Here is a 19031-nt window from a genome sequence, read left to right on the forward strand (position 1 = left end):
GGCGGCCACCCTCCCTGCTGCCCCGTCTCACCCAGCTCCCGGAGTCGCTCATTCGGGATCACTCTGGGTCCTCAGCTGCTCCATCTGATCTCAGCCTCAAAGGTGCAGCCGGTGCGGTTAGACATGTGTTCTCCGAAAGAGTAGGGAGTGATGCATTCATTTATCCTTTGTTGACTCTGAAAGTCTAAAGCTCCCAGGGAATCTGGACTAATCTCTCTCCTAGAAGCAGCTGGTTATTTGTAAAAGGATCTGAGCTTGCTGAGTGTCACCTGGCCGTGGGAGCTCCATGCAGGTCCCTGGCTGACCATGCCGCTCTCCTCCCCACCCCTCCCCTCCCCACCCAGGCCGCCAGCGCTGTGCTCCTGCTGTTTCTTCTGCCTGGGACGCTCCCGCCCCTCGAGAAGGAGAACTCAGGAAGCTCTTCTCTGAAGACATTTGTGGGGGCTTGGCCAGCCTCCCTTTGTGTCCCCCTTGTCCCCTGCACAGACTTTTGTGCAACGCTGTGATGATTTGTTTTATTTTTTATCTTTTGTAGTGAAAGGGTCTCACCATGTTGCCCAGGCTGGTCTCAAATTCCTAGGCTCAAGTGATCCTCCCGCCTTGGCCTCCCAAAAGGCACAGTGCCCGGTCCTGTGATGTTCACGGAACTGACTTGTCCCAGGTCTGTCTCCTTCTCCTTCCTACCTCTGTGTGACTGGGTCCTCAAGGTGCGCTGGACACAGAGCAGGTGCTGGTGCATTGGAGGGTGGAGGTCAGAAGGGCCTCCCTTCCCCAGTGAGAAGGACAGGTCCTGCCACAGCAGGGGTGGGCGCCTGGGATGTGGAAGGAAGCTGAACTGCTTCTAGTCCAGGCTTCTCAGTCTGCATTCACAGGCCAGAGTATTTCTTTTCTTTTCTTTTTTTTTTTTTTTTTTTTTTTGGACAGCGTCTCTACCTGTCTCGCCCAGGCTGGAGTGCAATGGTGCGATCTTGGCTCATTGCAGCCTCTGCCTCCTGGGTTCAAGCAATTCTCCTATCTCCTTCCTGAGTACCTGGGACTGCAGGCATGTGCCACCACGCCTGGCTAATTTTGTATTTTTAGTAGAGACGGGGTTTCACCATGTTGGCCAGGCTGGTCTCGAACTCCTGACCTCAGGTGATCCACTCGCCTTGGCCTCCCAAAGTGCTGGGATTACAGGCGTGAACCACCGCGCCCGGCCCTCCCGCAGTTCTGATTGAACAACCCAACCCAGGAGTGCCCGGAGCCCTCCCTCTGGCCATATGCTGAGCTCAGTGCCTCACCCCCACCATTTTAGTCCCCACCCATCCCTGCAGAGTCAGTCCTACTGTTCCCACTGCACAGATGGGAAAACTGAGGCTTGGAGGGGTTGGGGAAATTTACCCACAGTTTCAGCCAACAAAATGGAGAACAGGATCCAGTCTGGCCCCACGCCCTGCTCTGCTGACCTCTATTTTATCTTCCCACCCGGGGCCCAGAGGTTGGGGTGCTCCTCAGGGCCCGCCACAGAGCCCGACCGGAGGACGGGGAACGTGCCCACAGCTGGGACAGGGAACCAGCAGCAGCCTTCCTGGCAGGCCCATCCCAGCCAGGCGAGGCCCTGGCTCCTCTCAGCTTCTCCCACTGCAGGTACGGGGACATGACAGCAAATAGACCGTCCAATTTCCCTGCCCTCATGGAGTAAGATGGAGAGGAACGTTCTGGAGCAGATAGTGACAGCTGCTCCTGGGAGACACAGTAGGGAAGCGCTGAGACGTGCAGGGGAGTCGGGGAATTGGCGTCAGCCTCTCCCCTGCATGCCCCTGCCCGCCCCAAAGCCCTCAGTGTCTCAATGCTAGTCTGGACTTTCCCTCCCTTCCTGGGACTCAGGGAGGGATTCTTTCATGCTGGCCAGAGCGGAAACAGCAGATGCTGCCCGTGCCGGCCTATGGAGACGGCACCCCGCCTCTGGAAGGCTCGGTGGTGCTGTGGCCAGCCGGTGTTCACCAGGCCTCTGCCAGGTGAGATGGGCCTTCATGGTGGTCTGGCTTCACCAGGTACAGGTGGGGCCCCTGAGGATGCATCCCTCCCCCAGCAGGCAGTGGATTGGAAAGGAGCCCTAGGACCACAAGGGACCCCAACTCGGGGGACTTCAGAGGTGCCTGCCTGGGAGGGGGCAGGTGCAAGAAAGGTAATTCCAGGACCCCGAGGGAGGAGACAGCCCCGGACTCTGAGGCACATAGCCAGAAGGCTGGGAGCTCTGTGAAGGCGAGCACAGGGAACCCAGAAGAGAGCGGCAGGCAGGGGCCATGCGTGGGGGTCTTGGGGCCAACCACCAGGTGAAGGCTTGATGGAAGGAGGGAGGGAGCCACCGACGGTCCTTGAGGGTCCTTGGATGCCTGTTTATGGAGGAGTAGCCTGACACTGAGAAGTCAGGGGGCATCCAGGTCCCAGGTCTGGGTGAGCCAGGTGATCTGGTTTGGCTCTGTGTCCCCACCCAAATCTCATCTTGAATTGTAATCCCCACGTGTGGAGGGAGGGAGGTGATTGGATCATGGAGGCAGCTTCCCCAGTGCTGTTCTCGTGATAGTGAGTGAGTTCTCACAAGGTCTGATGGTTTTATAAGGGGCTCTTCTCCCTTCCTTTTCCTTCTCTCTCTCCTGCTGCCTTGCGAAGAAGGTGCCTGCTTCCCCTTCTGCCATGAGTGTAAGTTTCCTGAGGTCTCCCCAGCCACATAGAACCGTGAGTCAGTTAAACCTCCCTTGTTGATAAATTACCTAGTCTCGGGTAGTATCTTTATAGCAGTGTGGAAATGGGCTAATACAGCCAGTGACCTGGGAATGGAGAGGAAATGCTTCTGGGAATGTCACTCATCTGAAACCCGCCTGTAGGGGGGTGGATGATGAGCCACTCTGGTGAACCGATTTCCTGATCCTCAGGGATTCCTGCAGCAGTGGCCCAGGTTCCTGCTCTAGGACATGGGGGTGCATGGACCGCTTGTCTGGTTCCAAAGCTGGTTCCAGCCTTTGGGGCGCTGCTGAGATTTGCTGGGGCCACAGGAAGAGGAGCTGTTGGCTTCTTGCTTGAGACATTTTCAAGAACATTTTCAGGGTGTAGATGAATGAAGGACCCACATGCTACTGTGCTCCTGGTTTAGGAATTACTGATCTTTGCTGACTCTGGAGAGTTCAGTGGATGGAAGGGGTGGAAGGCCCTTTGCTTTTGAAAGCAAAATAGAGAACATCTGAGCTCTGCAAGAAGAGCAAGGACAGGGACATACTGTAATTCTGTGCACGGCACCCTCTTGATACTCTCCACTCCTGTGGAATTTGGTTTTGCTACCACAGAACTAAGCTAATTAGGACTTAGCTGAGGAGATGCGCCGCGTTTCCCTGTGCTCAGTTGGTGACGGTGTTGTGCACCTTCTCTTGCCACAAGACCCAGAGTCAGTGAAGATGGGGACAGAAAGGCACGTTCACCAAATAATTCATGCCCACCCCATAACCAGCCCCCTACAGACAGGCGGCACTGCACAGTTGGCCCAGGCCCCCACGAGGGGAAGGAACATGGGCCACTCCTGGGCAGAGGCATTGAGGAACAGGTGAGCGATGCCTGGCATTCCTTCTGTGTCTTGATGATCGCTGGAGGCCACGTGTTGAGTTTGTTGAAGCACGAGATTGTGGCAGCCTGGAGGGGTGAGTCACCACGTGGAGCCGCTGCTGCTCTGGGGAGGGGCCTGGCTCGCTCGGGACTTAGCGTCAGCGAGAAGTAAATCTGTAGCACATCACGTCTTGGAGACATCAGGCCTTATTTGTCACCACTGCAAAAATGAGTTCATTCTGACAAATACAGGGATGAGGTCAGCAAAAATGAGTTCATTCTGACAAATACAGGAATGAGGTCAGAGGGACGTGGCGGGTGTAGGGGGCCGGTCAGGTCCTGCAAGGCCTTATGGGTCTTGGTAAGGACACCAGCTTTTTGGCTTGAGTTCTGAGTGAGGTGGGAAACAGCTGCCTTTTGTCATTTGACTTTGACTTCATCCCCTCACCCCCACCCCCTGCAGTGAAAGTTGTAATTTTTATGAGGTCAAATGTATTCTCTTACTCAGTAGCCTCTGGGTTTTGTATCAGCTTGGAGAGGACTTTTGCATGTTTAATTTTCCTACCTTTTCTTCTGGTACTTTCATGACTTTTTAAAATTTTATTTTTATTTTTTTTGGAGGCAGAGTCTCACTCCATTCTGGAGTGCAGTGGTGTGATCTCGGCTCACTGCAACCTTCCCCTCCTAGTTCAAGCGATTCTCCTGCCTCAGCCTCCCAAGTGCTGGGATTACAGGCACGTGCCATGATGCCCAGATAATTTTTGTATCTTTAGTAGAGATGGGGTTTCACCACGTTGGTCAGGCTGGTCTCGAACTCAAGTGATCCTCCCGCTTTGGCCTCCCAAAGTGCTGGGATTACAGGCGTGAGCCATCGCACCCGGCCTTCATGGCTTTATTTTTTTACATTGAAATCCCTGATGCATCTGGTGGGTTTTGTGTAAGGAGTGAGGTCGAGCTTTTAATGAGTCCCAAATGGTCCTCTAGATTCAGTGCCTGCATGACAAAGGTTATGGCCAGCTCTTTGAAACCCTCTGGAGAAACCCTTTAGGGAACTGGGTCTGGGGTGGGAAGGGCATCAGGGGTGGTGAGAGGAGCCCCAGCAGATCACCAGGGAGGGCCAGGGCCGGCTGGTGGCTGCCTGGGACAATTAGACAATTATAAGGAGTGTGGTGGTCGGGCGCGGTGGCTCATGCCTGTAATCCCAGCACTTTGGGAGGCCGAAGTGGGTGTATCACCTGAGGTTAGGAGTTTGAGGCCAGTCTGGCCAACATGGTGAAACCTCATCTCTACAAAAAATTAGCTGGGTGTGGTGATGGGCACCTGTAATCTCAGTTACTTGGGAGGCTGAGACAGGAGAATCACTTGAACCTGGGAGGCAGAGGTTTCAGTGAGCCGAGATCGCACCATAGGACTCAAACCTGGGCAACAAGCGAAACTCTGTCTCCAAAAGAAAAAAAAAAAGGAGTGTGGCAATATCCCAGGAATAAAGCACAGTGCTAACATCACATTGCACAGCCCCAGCGTGAAGGGGTTTCTGGCCACCACAGGGAGCAGAATGTCCTTTGGTGGACGTGACAATGGTCTTTTCTGAGGCGCCTTGTCTGCAGGCACAGCTGCTTGGGTGCCTGGGTAACACCTGTGTCAGCATTTAGTCCGTTGAAACATGCAGCTAAATAACCAACCGGCTGTCTTCTGAGAACAAGTGATTTATTTTTATTGCTTCATTTTTAAACACTTCAACATGCCTCCCAAGAAGCTGTGTGGTTTGGAAAAGCGTAAGAGAAAGCTGAAGAGAAAATGCAAGCTGGAGAAAAGTGGGGATGCTTTGCTGAGACATCCTTCCGGAAACCAGCTCGGCTCTGCCAGGCACGTGTTTTTGGCCACCGTCATTTCTGGGCCCCTAGAGGTGATGGACATTTCCTGTGCAGGGTCTGATTCCCACCACAGATTTGAAAGAGGCATGCGGATTTTTTTTTTTTTTGAGAAGGAGTCTCGCTGTGTCGCCCAGGCTGGAGTGCAGTGGCACGATGTCCACTCACTGCAAGCTCCGCCTCCCGGGTTCATGCCATTCTCCTGCCTCAGCCTCCCGTGTAGGTGGGACTACGGGCGCCCGCCACCGCGCCCAGCTAATTTTTTGTATTTTTAGTAGAGACGGGGTTTCACCGTGTTAGCCAGGATGGTCTCGATCTCCTGACCTCGTGATCTACCCGTGTCTGCCTCTCAAAGTGCTGGGATTACAGGCGTGAGTCACCGCTTCCAGCCCAGATTTTAATTTTAAAAAAACTAAATAGAACATGGTAGCCAGATATGGTGGCACAAGCCTGCAGTCTCAGGTACTTGTGAGGCTGAGCTGGGAGAATCGCTTGAGCCCAGGACGTGGAGGTTGCAGTGAGCCAAGATTGCAGTACTGCACTCCAGCCTAGGTGACAGAACAAGAGACCCTGTCTCAAAAAACAAACAAACATGCCGGGCGTGGTAGCTCACCTTGATGCCCCAGTGTGACATTTTGTCCCACTGAGTTCCCAGCGCTGGCTGTCATGTGCTCAGGGCTCAGCCAACTGCTCCTCATGCAATCTCCAGTGTTTGCAGAGCAGGAGGATGTTTCCAAGGTAATCCTACTGGAATATCACCAGAGTTCCCTGGAAGGCATCAGGGACAGTGGTGAGCTTGGCAGTGAGCCTTCTCCACCTCCCTAGTTCAAGTCCTGCCCATCGAGAGTTAGGGATGGTCTTGGTGCTATTGGGCTGTCCTGACCAGGTGGCAGCCAGCAATGGGCTGGGTTTGTTTATGGCACATTTATCAGCAGGCACTGCTGATGTGTTACACAGGGTCATTATCTGTGGGAGGAGCTGTCCTGTGCACTGTAGGATGTTTAGCAGCATCTCTGGCCTCTACCGACCAGATACCACTAGCACCCACCCATCAATGTCTCCAGACACTGTTGGTTTTTTTTTCTTCTTTTTTTGAGATGCAGTCTTGTTCTGTTACCCAGGCTGGAGTGCAGTGGTGCGATCTCAGCTCCTGGGTTGGGTTCAAGGGATTCTCCTGCCTCAGCCTCCTGAGTAGCTGGGATTACAGGTGCCCGCCATGACATCTGGCTAATTTTTGTATTTTTAGTAGAGACAGTTTTGCCGTGTTGGCTGGGCTGGTCTTGAACTCCTGACCTCAAGCGATCCGGCTGCCTTGGTCTCCCAAAGTACTGGGATTGCAGGCGTGAGCCATCGCGCCTGGCCAGACACTGTTTAATGTTCCCTGTGTGAGCAAAACTGCCCCTAGTTAGGAATCATTGATCTAATCTAGCACTTTTATAGCACTGAGAGGAAGAAACTGAGGCCCAGGGAGGTTAAGACACTTGCCCGAAGTCACACAGTGAGCCCTAGGGATGGAGCTGGGGCTGGGCCTCTAGAGCAGGCTCACAGATTGGGGCTCCATCTCTGGAAACGGGGCAGCAGGTGTGGTGTGCATGATTTTGATGAAATATGAGACTGGAATCCACCTAAGGTCGAATTCTCCCATAGACGACCTGAGGTCACAATGCTGAGACAGGACATTCATCTCCTTGGTCATACAAAGAGCCAAGCATGATTCCATTCCAGGCCCCCTCGGAAGCTTTTTCCAAGGGCTCGGCAGATGTTAGACACTCTCCCACCAGATCCTGTCCTTGTTGGCATGATCTGAGCGGCTTCTCCTAAGATGGAAGGCCCACGTCCCGATGGGGCAGCGAACATAGCCTTCCAGATCAGGAACTGGGACGCTGGGGACAGATGGCAAAGGGTTCACTTCTGAATAATGCCAGCGTCCATCCTATTTCTGTCGCTTAGCTTCATGGTGGTGTCTTCGTCATTATAAAAAAGCACTTCAGGCTGGGCACGGTGGCTCACGCCTGTAATCCCAGCACTTTGGGAGGCCAAGTGGGCGGATCACAATGTCAGGAGGTCGAGGCCAGCCTGGCCAATATGGTGAAACCCCATCTCTACTAAAAATACAAAAATTAGCCGGGCATGGTGGTGTGCGCCTGTAGTCCCAGCTACTCGGGAGGCTGAGGCAGTAGAATCAGTTGAACCTGGGAGGCTAAGGCTGCTGTGAGCTGAGATTGCGCCACTGCACTCCAGCCTGGGTGACAGAGCGATACTCCGTCTCAAAAAAAAAAAAAAAACACAAAAAAGCACTTCAACCACATGCAGATGCATACCATGTTGCTCTCGTGAGGCAGGCAGACCGCAGTCTGTTCAATAAACACCTTTCCAGTGCGTGAACTCATATTTTAAAATGTGTTCTGGGAAAAGGCTGTTGAAAGAACCCCCAGTAAGAATCCTTCTGTAATGCCAGACTTCTCTTGTGATCGCTTCCTGATTTTCTGTTTAATATGTGAAATTACACATGGTATGGAATTTTCTAAACGCACACATTTATTTAAGAGTTCTGAGGCCGGGCGCGGTGGCTCACGCCTGTAATCCCAGCACTTTGGGAGGCCAAGGCGGGCGGATCACGAGGTCAGGAGATCGAGACCATCCTGGCTAACACAGTGAAACCCCGACTCTACTAAAAATACAAAAAATTAGCCGGGCATGGTGGCGGGCGCCTGTAGTCCCAGCTACTCAGGAGGCTGAGGCAGGAGAAGGGCCTGAACCCAGGGGGCGGAGCTTGCAGTGAGCCGAGATCGCGCCACTGCACTCCAGCCTGGGCGACAGAGTGAGACTCCATCTCAAAAAAAAAAAAAGAGTTCTGGAGACGGGGGTGTGTGTGCACTGGGGGATCAGACATACCCTAAGAATTGAGTCTGTACTAGGACAGGATCCATGAATTCATGCAAGCATTCGATTTTAGAATCCTATAGTTAGTGACTCTGGCACAAAACATGGAGAGTGGAGAGCACTGAGCAGCGGAGGTTCTACTCCCAGGCTGGGCTCACCAGCCTCCCCGGCAGGCATGCAACAGAGCCCATGGGAGTTTCTTTTTTTTTTTTTTTTTTTTGAGCTGGAGCCTAGCTCTGTCGTCCAGCTCTGTCGTCCAGCCTGGAGTACAGTGGCGCGATCTCAGCTCACTGCAACCTCCGCCTCCTGAGTTAAAGCGGTTCTCCTGCCTCAGCCTCCCGATTCCAGCCTCCCTCAGCTGGAATTACAGCAATGTGGCACCACGCCTGGCTAATTTTTGTATTTTTGTAGAGACGGGGTTTCACCATGTTGGCCAGGCTGGTCTTGAACTCCTGACCTCAACTGATCCGCCCACCTCGGCCTCCCAAAGTGCTGGGATTATAGGCGTGAGCCATTGCGCCCGGTCGAAATGTCCTTTTTTTTTTTTTTTTTTTTGAGACGGAATCTCGCTTTGTCCTCCAGGCTCTATTTTTAGTAGAGACGGGGTTTCACCATGTTGGCCAGGCTGGTCTTGATCTCCTGACCTCGTGATCTAACCGCCTCAGCCTCCCAAAGTGCTGGGATTACAGGCGTGAGCCACCGCGCCCGGCCGGGAGTTTCTTAGCTTCCCCCAGCTCCTCCTAGAGTGCTGGGTCAGTGCCGAGTCCTGCCTCCTGACTAGGTTGCTGCGCTGGGCTGGACCGATACAGGGCAGCCCCGGTGTGGGCGTTTTTCCTGCTGGGAGTGGTTGCAGGGCAGTGTGGCTGCAGTCCGCAGCTCTGCCATCAGCCAGAGGCACGACCCTGGGGAAGCTCCAGACCTCTTTAAATCTCCAGAGGGTATTCTCCGGTGAAAGCCAGCGCACACACTCACACGCGCAGTGTGCCTCACTTCCGGCCTGGCACACACACGCGCAGTGTGCCTCACTTCCGGCCTGGCACACACACGCGCAGTGTGCCTCACTTCCGGCCTGGCACACACACGCCCAGTGTGCCTCACTTCCGGCCTGGCAATGGGTGTTCTGTGAACATCAGCTGCTGTGACAGGAGGAGGACGATGACGATTCAGGCCTGACGCTCGACGCCCTTCCGATCCCACGCTCAAGGTTCAGTCCCTTCCCAGAGGGGAACCACGGATCCGGATCTTCCGCAGGCTCAGCTGCAGCTGGGACCCCCGAGTCCCTCGCACAGCCGTCTGTGTGTGTGTGTGTGTGTGTGTGCTGGGCGCTGTCACAGGCTGTCTGCGGGGCTGTTCCTCTCGCTCTGGCTTTTCACAGCCAGCAGGAAGCCCGTTTGGTCTTAGAGGAATGAGGTGGGTGGAGGAGCAGAACATGAGATGAGGTTTTCGGCCTCGCTGGTTATCCTGGCGCCAGCCGGCCTGTCCCCCCGCCCCACCTGCCTGCTTTCTCTCTCCACATCCCACGCTGACCACCAGGACCTAGCAGGGCTGAGCACACAGGCCGACCTGCGGGAGCCTCGGGGGCTTCAGTCTTTGGCGTCCTCTCTCCTCACCTCTGTGCTCCCAGGAACTCAGCCCCGTGTCCGGCCACACCTTCCGCGTCCCTCTTTACTGAAGCTGCCGAGGGCAGGGGCCGTTCTTTACCATCGGCGGCTCTTCACCCTGGAGACGTGTTTAGTTGTCACAACTTGTGGGACTGTGTGTGCCTGTGTCTAAGGGTGTGTATGTGTGTCTAAATGCAGGGGAGTGTGGCTGTGTGTACGTGTATGTGCCTGTGTCTGTGTCTAGGTGTGTGTTTGTATATGGGAGAGTGTGTGTGCAAGTATGTGTTTGTGTGTCTGTGTCTGCATGTGTATATGGGGGAGTGTGTGCACGTGTGTGTCTGTGTGATGTGCCTGTGTCTGTGTCTAGGTGGGTGTGTGTGTGTGTATGTGGGGGAGTGTGTGTACACGTGTGTGTTTGTGTTTGTGTGTGTGTCTGTGTGTGCGTGTGTACATGGGGGAGTGTGTAAACGTGTGTGTCTGTGTGTATGTGTGAGTCTGCGTGTGTACACGGGGAGTGTGTGAACATGTGTGTGTGTGAGTCCACGTGTGTACATGGAGTGTGTGCACATGTGTGTGTCTGTGTGTGAGGGGGGGTGTTTCTAATGGCATCGTATGGGTGGGGGCCAGGAAGGCTCCTAAATACTCTATAATGCACAGCACAGGCCCTTGTGACAAAGAACGATTGGGCCCAAATCTCAATTGCACTGTGTTGAGAAACCTGGTTCACACCCACCGCAGGAGCTAGTGAGCTCTGTGTTCAGACGCGTGTTTGTGGTGGGCGTTGCCGGTGGCCACTGGAGGCTGAAGAGGCAGGGAAACAAGTCTCCCCTCGGATTTCGCAGAGAGAGCCAGCCCTGCTCAAACCAAGACTTCAGCCCAGTGAGACTGGTTTTGGACTTCTGGTCCCTAGAAATACAACAGATCACTGGTCTTGTATTAAGCCACTAAGTTTGTGGTAATTTGCTTCAGTAGCAATGAGAAACTAATGCACTCACTTGAGGAAAAAAGAAAAGGAGATGTCAGCGGGGCTGGGGATATTTATTATACGGTGATTGACGAGATCTTGGGGCCCAGGGGTGGGAATAAGTCAGGCTTCCAGAAGGACCTAGAATGGAGAGCCAGAAAGCTGCCTGCACTGCGGCTCCATTTCAAAGGCCTGCTCCCAAATGCATCTTGGCGTGGTTCTTCTCTCTCCTTGCAGCTGGGCCAACTTCTGCTGCTCCAGCTCCACACAGAGTAGCAATGGTTAGCGCGTCCCAGCTTACAGCAAAGGCCGTGGTGGGCCTGCGCTACCTCCCGGGCTTTCTCCGTCCCAATTTCAAAGTTCCGGGCTGGGGAATCTGACGGACTCAGACAATCAGGGACAATCAGTCACAGCCAGGGGCAGGACCCAGGACAGGCCTGACTGCAGGTCTCCTGCCACAGGACAGCTTTGGAGAGGCTGAGGTGTGAGCTGGGTGGACCTCCTGAAGCTTAGGCTGCTGCAAGGAACAAGGAGCAGTTGGCTAAATCCGAATGCAGTGGCCAGGCATGGTGGCCCACGCCTGGAATCCCAGCACTTTGGGAGGCCAAGGCGGGTGGATCACCTGAGGTCAGGAGTTCGAGACCAGCCTGGTCAATGAGGTGAGACCCTGTCTCTATTAAAAATACAAAAATTAGCCGGGTGTGGTGGTGGGTGCCTATAGTCCCAGCTACTTGGGAGGCTGAGGCAGGAGAATAGCTAGAACCCGGGAGGCAGAGGTTGCAGTGAGCTGAGATCGCGCCACTGCACTCCAGCCTGGGTGACAGAGCCAGACTCCATCTCAAAAAAAAAAAAAAAAAAAAAAAAATCTGAATTCAGCCATCCTCCAGGCAGTCCATCACTGGAACACACATCCATGCTGCTACCTGGGGACGTGCTTTGTGCTAACTCTTCTACTGTGTCTAACTCTTCTACTGTGTCTGCCAGTGATGGGAAGGTCTACCAAATTTCCCCTCCCTCCCTCCCTCTTTTCCTCCCTCCCTTCCTTCCTTCCTTCTTCCTTCTTCCCTCCCTCTTTCCTTCCCCTTCCCCCTTCCTTCCTTTCTCTCTCTCTTTCTTTTTTTTTTTTTTTTTAAAGGGGTCTCACTCTGTCACCCAGGCTGGAGTACAGTGGTGGAATCAGGGCTCACTGCAGCCACGATCTCGTGGGCTCAAGCGCTCCTTCTGCCTCAGCCTCCCGAGTAGCTGGGAATACAGATGTGCACCACCACGCCTTAAGTAGAGATGGGTTTCACCATGTTGCCCAGGCTGGTCTTGAACTCCTGGGATCAAGCAACCTTCCTGCCTTGGCCTCCCAAAGTGCTGGGATTACCAGTGTGACCCACTGCACCGTGCCTGCATACTGTCATTTTAAAAGTCAGATCATCTCTTCCATGAGGAAGGGAGTAGAACATGGAGCCTCAACCGTGTGCATGGTAAGAATCCGTGTTTCCCCCTGGGGAAATAGCCCCTATGGGCTTAGGTGCTCAAGCAAGAGGGACTTCAGCCTGGATGAAAGCATGAGCCTCATTTTTGCATTTTCCTAAGGAGCGTCATCTGTGCCTCTAGGAGTTTACTATCTGAGCCTCCAGGTTGTTCTCCAGCTGCTGCTGAGGGTGTGAAGCCATCTGGGGATGGGGGGCGCAGGTGTGGGATGAAGAAGTATATCCAGTCCCTTGGACGTGGCAGGCTCCCAGTGTGCATGGTGGCGCCCGCAGCGGGCAGTCCCTCTCAGCGGCATCTGCCTTGAGGTTGTTCTCAGTTCTGATGTGGCCCCAAAGAGAACCAGTTCCATTATGGATTAGTGAGAATTTATTTTGAACACACTGTGGGAAGATGGTGGCGGCAGCGGGTGCGGGGCGGTGGGGAGCCCATTAGAGGACACCAGGTTTCTCTCCAGTGAGCCCCCTTGGACGCTGCTTCTCCCCAACCCAGCACCTCGATAGACCTCCTTTGTGGGCCTGTCCACCCTGCTCAGCAAACCCAAACCCGGGGTTCAGCCGAGCAGTGCCCCCACTCCGGCGTTCCCAAGCGGGCCCGGCGTGGGGTGACTCAGCTTGTTCCACTCCGTCTCTTAGAAAAGGCACTGGACCGTCCAGGGCTGAAGCGGGGTGGGATTTTAGGGGTCCCTCCCTGCAAACAAACATAAATCAACTTCTATCCTGCCATAAGTTCTGCTGATAATTGAGAGGCAAGCTAATGACCACAACAGTTTAAAATTCACTCTCCAATATCTATCGAATTGCACTGGATCATTAAAAATCAAGAGTCTAGCCCCCTAGACCAGGCCTTCTTCCTGGGGGCACTGCCCCCGAGCTAGGACACCTCTGGCGTTTCCAAAGGGCCAGCCCTAGAATGGCTCACTCCCCAGCACGTCTGGGCTGTGAGCGGCACCTCAGGTAAACACAGCGGCCCCCGAACTAGCCCGCGCTCCTAAGAGACTTCTGTCCTTGAGTCCGGTTTTGGGGATGTTGACGTGGGGACAGATGAGCGAGTGTGGCTCCTTTTGTGGACTAGCCTGCTCTGCACGCTGTGGGGAGCTAGCCTTGGAGGACCCTTTGGCCACCACCACCAGAAAGCCTCCAGTCCAGAGACCTTTCTTAGGCGCTGACAGTTTATCCACACTTTTCCTAACAAGACTCCAACACCTCCAGTCTCTTGGGAAGTAACTGGGAGGGCAAGTAAACACCTCTTCAACAGAAGTGGCTCGGCGGGGGGCCTGTCGTATACCCCACTGTGTCCCAACAAACCTCTGCCAGCCTCAAACAACAGGACAAAACCCTCCCAAGGGCACTGGAAGTGAGCTGGGGTGACTGGCACCCCCTGGCAGGGCACAGGGCTGGTCTGCAGGGTCATGTGATTGGAGGAACAGCTTGAACTGGGTTAGAAGCCTGGCAGGTGGACGGGCACCTGGCCCTGCAGCAGGTGCCATAAGTGATGAAGTGGGTGGAGGGGTCTTGGGGAGTGGCGCTGCTGTCCCAGGAGCTCACTAGGCTCCACTGGCGGTGGTTTCCCCATGGTTCCAGAATCCTCCGGGCTGCTCGGAGCCTGGGCACCTCCCTGTGCCATTTCTGGGCCATTTCCCTGTGTCTGTCCCCCTCGTAGCACTCGCAGTGGGGCGTGTGAACCATGGCTGCTGAGTGAACTACAGGAGCATCGAGGCCTTTTGTCCTCTGACAAGTGTACACTCCCCCAGGCACCCATGTGGAATTTCAAACCCAGTCACTTCTTCCGGAAAGCTGGTAGTTCGCTTTCTATTGTTGTGTGACTTTAAATGTGTTCTAAACATCGTCCTTTCACGCCTGCGTCCTCCCCTGTGATGTGCACATTTTATTAAACATTGACAACAACTCTTTATTATGGAAAATCTCAACCTCGGGAGAGTGCAGACAGCAGCCTTCTGAACGCCTCCAGATCCAGCCTCTATATTTAACAGTTGCTAACATTTTGCCATATTTGCTTCATCTGGTTTTCTTTTCTAAACTAAAGTCAGTTACTGTCTGTGTGACATTTCCCCCTAAATCTTTTTTAGACATTTTCTTTTAAAAATGACATTTTCTTTTACTGAACCACAATGCCATTATCACAGCTAACAAAATTAACCCTGATTTTCTAATGTCATGTCCTGCCCGGTCCATGTTTGTCTGGTTGTCTCCCAAATGGCTTTTCCCGCTAGGCTTGTTCAAAACAGGGTCCCAGGCTGGGTGCGGTGGCTCACGCCTGTAATCCCCACACTTTGGGAGGCCAAGGCGGGTGGATTATCTGAGGTCAGGAGTTTGAGACCAGTCTGATCAATATGGTGAAACCCCATCTCTACTAAAAATACAAAAAAAAAAAAAAAAAAAATTAGCCGGGACTGGTGGCGCATGCCTGTAATCCCAGCTACTGGGGAGGCTGAGACAGGAGAATCTCTTGAACCTGGGAGGAGGAGCTTGCAGTGAGCTGAGATCACGCCACTGCACTCCAGCCTGGGCGACAGAGCAAGACTCTGTCTCAAAAAATAAAAATAAAATAAACAAAACCCAGGATCCTGATAGGCAAATGCAATGCATTTGGTGGTTTCATTTCTTAATCACCTTTAATATGCTGCCACTTTTTTTTTTTTTTAATTTTTTTTGAGACGGAGTCTCACTCTGTTGCCCAGGCTGGAGTGCAGTGGTACAACCTTGGCTCACTGCAGCTTCCGTCTCCCGGGTTCAAGCGATTCTCCTGCCTCAGCCTCCTGAGTAGCTGGGATTACAGGTGCCTGCCAGCGCGCCCAGCTAATTTTTGTATTTTTAGTAGAGACGAGGTTTCACCATGTTGGCCAGGCCAGTCTCGAACCCCTGACCTCAGGCGATCCACCCGTCTTGGCCTTCCAAAGTGCTGGGATTACAGGTGTGAGCCACCGCAGCCGTCCGTCCTTTGTTTTCATGGCTGACTGTGGAAGAGACTGGGTTAGGGGGGCTGTGGGCTTGCAAGGCATCCAACCTTCAGGGTCAGCCTGGCTGCCTCCTCTGGCTGTGGTATACATACTCTGTTGCTTGATGTGGCCTATGAAGTCGAAGTTAGAGCTAAACTAGGTCTGATAAGATTAAGGTTGGACTTTCAGGCCAGAGGGTCTTATAGGTCATCAGAAGCACATTACGGGCCAGATGTGGTGGCTCACACCTGTAATCCCGGCACTTTAAAGGCCGAGGCAGGAGAACCGCTTAAGCCTAGGAGTTCTGAGACCAGCCTGGGCAACACAGCAAGATCCTGTTGCTACAAAAAAGTTTTAAAAAGTAGCTAGGTGTGTTGGCATGTGCCTGTAATCCCAGTTACTTGGGAGGCAGAGGTGGGAGAATCTCCTGAGCTCAAGAGGTTGAGGCTGCAGTGAGCTGTGATTGCACCACCGCACTCAGCCTGGGCGACAGAGTGAGACTCTGTCTCCAAAAAAAAAAATGAAGGCACATTATGACTCTCGGGATTCTAAGGTTAGTCCCTAGTTTTGAGGTGAAAGCTGGTCCTCTCCATCGTTAGAGCTACCTCTCCCTATTGAGGGCACCAAGTAAACCCGGGAGGACACATTGGCACAGGGTGACCGTTCCCTGCCAGTCTGTCACCAATATCCCCTCACCCCAAAACAATCCATGGCAACACATGGCTGGGCTTCCACAGTCTCTCCCTGCACGCTCATCATGCCAGGGGCTGAACCCCATGTGGGCTCAGAGCATTCACCCCACTACATAATAAACGTTCTTCCAGCATTCAAAGCATTTCTTAATGGAAGGAGGTCCCCAGATGCATTTACAGCCTTGGCTCCAAACCTCAGGGCCACCTGTGTATCATATTCTATAAAACTGGTTCCTTAAGAATCCACTTTGAAGGCCGGATGCGGTGGTTCAACCCTGTGATCCCAGCACTTTGGGAGGCTGAGGTGGTCAGATTGCTTGAGGCCAGGAGTTCTAGAACAGCCTGGGCAACACAGTGAGACCCTGTCTCTACAAAAAGTAATAATAATCATAACTAAAAATAAGTTACTTTTGAAAAATCCCCATAATGATGTTAGTATGAAACAAAAATTAAAAAAAAAAAAATCCACTTTGAAACCTTGTGGCCTAGTGGGGTTTTAACATGATCAGAGCAGTGAGGCATGGAGGGTGGGCTGGACTGGGGGGCTCAGTCAGGAGCCTGGAGCAGAGTGACAAGAATCAGAGTAGGGTGCTAGAGGGGATGTGGAGGGGAGGGCAGAGGTGATCAACATTGTAGAAGACAGAGGAGGGTGGAGAGAAAAAGAGAGGGAGCGGAGGGAGTTGGGGAAAGGAGAGGGGGTGTGGTCAGAGCTTTGGGAAGGAAATATGGAGGGCCCAGCCAGACTCTGAGAGTTCGTGCAGGTGAGGGACAAGTGTCATAGTTCATCTCTGCAAAGGTCAAGTGCATGGTGAGGAGGTGATGTGACTGAGACAACACAGTGCCTGGAAGAGAGAAAGGTTTCAAGTCATTTTGGAAGGACACAGCGCACGCACAGCGCCCCCCAGACCCAGACCCCTCGCTCTCCTCCACAGAGCCCCAGGGAGCAGCCCTGGGCTTCCCTGTGGCTGAGACCAGCCTTTGGCCTGGTGTGTGTGTCTGTATGTGTGCATATGTTTATATGAGTATGTATGTATATCAGTATGTGTATGTATGAGCATGTGTGCATGCATATATGTGTATATCTGTGTACACATACATGTGCATATGTGTGCACATGAGTATATGTGTCTGTATGTGTGTGTATGTGTACCTATGTGTATATGGATGTGTGCATATGAGCATGTGTGTATCTGCCCACGTATATGTGCATGTATGTGTATATGTATGTGTGCTATGAGCATGTGTATGTGTGTGTATGTGTTTACGTTTATATGTGTGCATATGAGCATGTGTATGTGTATGCAAGTGTGTATGTTTGTGTCCACGTGTGTATGTATGTGTACATGTGTGTATAGGAATGTGTGCATATGAGCATGTGTCTGTATGTGCATGTGTGTCTATATATGTATATGAATGTGTGCATATAAGCATGTGTATGGGCAGGTATGTATGACTGTGTGTTTATATGTGTATATGAATGTGTGCATATGTGTGTGCATGTATGTGTGCATGTGTGTTTATATATGTATATGAATGTGTGCATATGAGAGTGTGTGCATGTGTGTTTATATATGTATATGAATGTGTGCATATGAGTGTGTGTGCATGTAGGTGTGTCTGTGCATGTGTGTTTATATATGTATATGAATGTGTGCATATGTGTGTGCATGTATATCTGTGCACACGTGTTTATATGTGTGTATATGAATGTGTACATACAAGCGTGTGTGTGTGCATGTATGTGTGCATGTATGTTTGTATATGTGTGTATGAATGTGTGCATATGAGCATGTGTATGTGTGTCTCTATGCATATGTGTATACGTTTGTATGTGTGCATATTTGTGGCATGTGGCTGTGGGGACACAGGGCCATAGGTAGTCCCATGACTCTTTTCCATCTCATCCCTGTAACAACTGCCCCTACCGAGTCCTGTGCTCCCTCTTACCTCTTCCCTGGGATGACAATGGTCAGTCTCCCCACGTTTTGGATGAGGCCCGCTTGTCCCCAAAGTCCTTCAGCACGAAGGCGACAGGTGTCCGTGGACGACTACTGTGAACGGCCCTTTACCTTCCAGGTGCGTTAGAGCGGCTCCTCTAACCAGCCCTGCAGGGATCTTATTACAGGGGGGAAAGTGAGGGGCCGCAGGACTGCGGAGGGGTCCAGGTGTCACGGCCAGGACTTGAACCCGAGCCCGACAGGAGCGACAGGAGCGCCCACCCTCAGCGCGGCCAGCCCCAGGTGTGCGGGCATCCAGCCCAGCTGTGCGGATGGCGCCCGCCCCCACGGAATCACCTGGCCCGCTCGGGGAGCCGGGTGTGCTGAGAAGCGGGTACTGGGGTTGGCCCGGCGCGAAAGGTCACCCTGCGCGCCCGCACCCAGGTGAGGGGGACGCAGGACCCCGGTTGGCACAGGCATCGGAGCGGCCGGGAGTTGAGGCAGGGGGAGGCAATGAGAACTCCCGGGGAGGGGCTCGCAGGGACCGCACCCGGCGCCTGGGCCGGCGGGGCGGAGGGAAGCGTCCCGCTTTCCTGTCCTTCCCTTCCCAGCCCTCCCGTGCTTCCCTTCCCCGCCCTCCCGCCCCGAGCACCGCCTGCGGGACACGCCTCGTTCCAGGGGCGGCAGCGCCACCTGCTGGAGTGTGTGCGTCTGTGCACCGGGCTGGGCTCCGAAGGTCGTGGGACTGCGCCCGAGACCCCAGACCCGGTCTCCGGAGCCTCCACCGCTTCCCCGGCGCTTGGGGCGGCAAGGGGCCCTTTCCGCAGGGCGACGTTTTAGCAGTTCTGGAAGGAAGGGCCCACTGCCGTTGCCCTCTGAGGACTGAGGCCGGGAACCCGGAGGGCGTGGAGAAGGGTCTGACCGCCGGTTCTGGTCCTCGGGCTCTTGGCGACAGCGACTTCCCTCCTCCTCCGGGCGATGGTGACGGGCGCTCTCAGAGTGGCTGCCACAGTAGACGCAGGGCTGTCTTCCAAGTATGCGGTCCTCTCAGACCTATGGAGTTGGTGCT

The 19031-nt window shown here is 53.5% G+C and overlaps 1 long non-coding RNA gene across 2 annotated transcripts; it reads right to left on the reverse strand.

The window, feature by feature from the left end:
- Positions 1-12728: 12728 nt before the first annotated feature.
- On the reverse strand, positions 12729-18578 carry LOC123569552 (uncharacterized). Of its 2 annotated transcripts, none has more exons than XR_012426215.1 (3): positions 18320-18578; positions 17973-18140; positions 12729-13064 (listed from the first exon to the last, which is right to left on the reverse strand). It is a non-coding gene; the product is annotated as an uncharacterized lncRNA (long non-coding RNA). The 2 variants fall into 2 exon arrangements; XR_012426216.1 differs by lacking the exon at positions 12729-13064 and adding an exon at positions 16347-16867.
- Positions 18579-19031: the final 453 nt, after the last annotated feature.

Source organism: Macaca fascicularis, chromosome 16 (genome assembly GCF_037993035.2).
Source record: "Macaca fascicularis isolate 582-1 chromosome 16, T2T-MFA8v1.1".
In the NCBI taxonomy this organism is placed as follows: domain Eukaryota; kingdom Metazoa; phylum Chordata; class Mammalia; order Primates; family Cercopithecidae; genus Macaca; species Macaca fascicularis.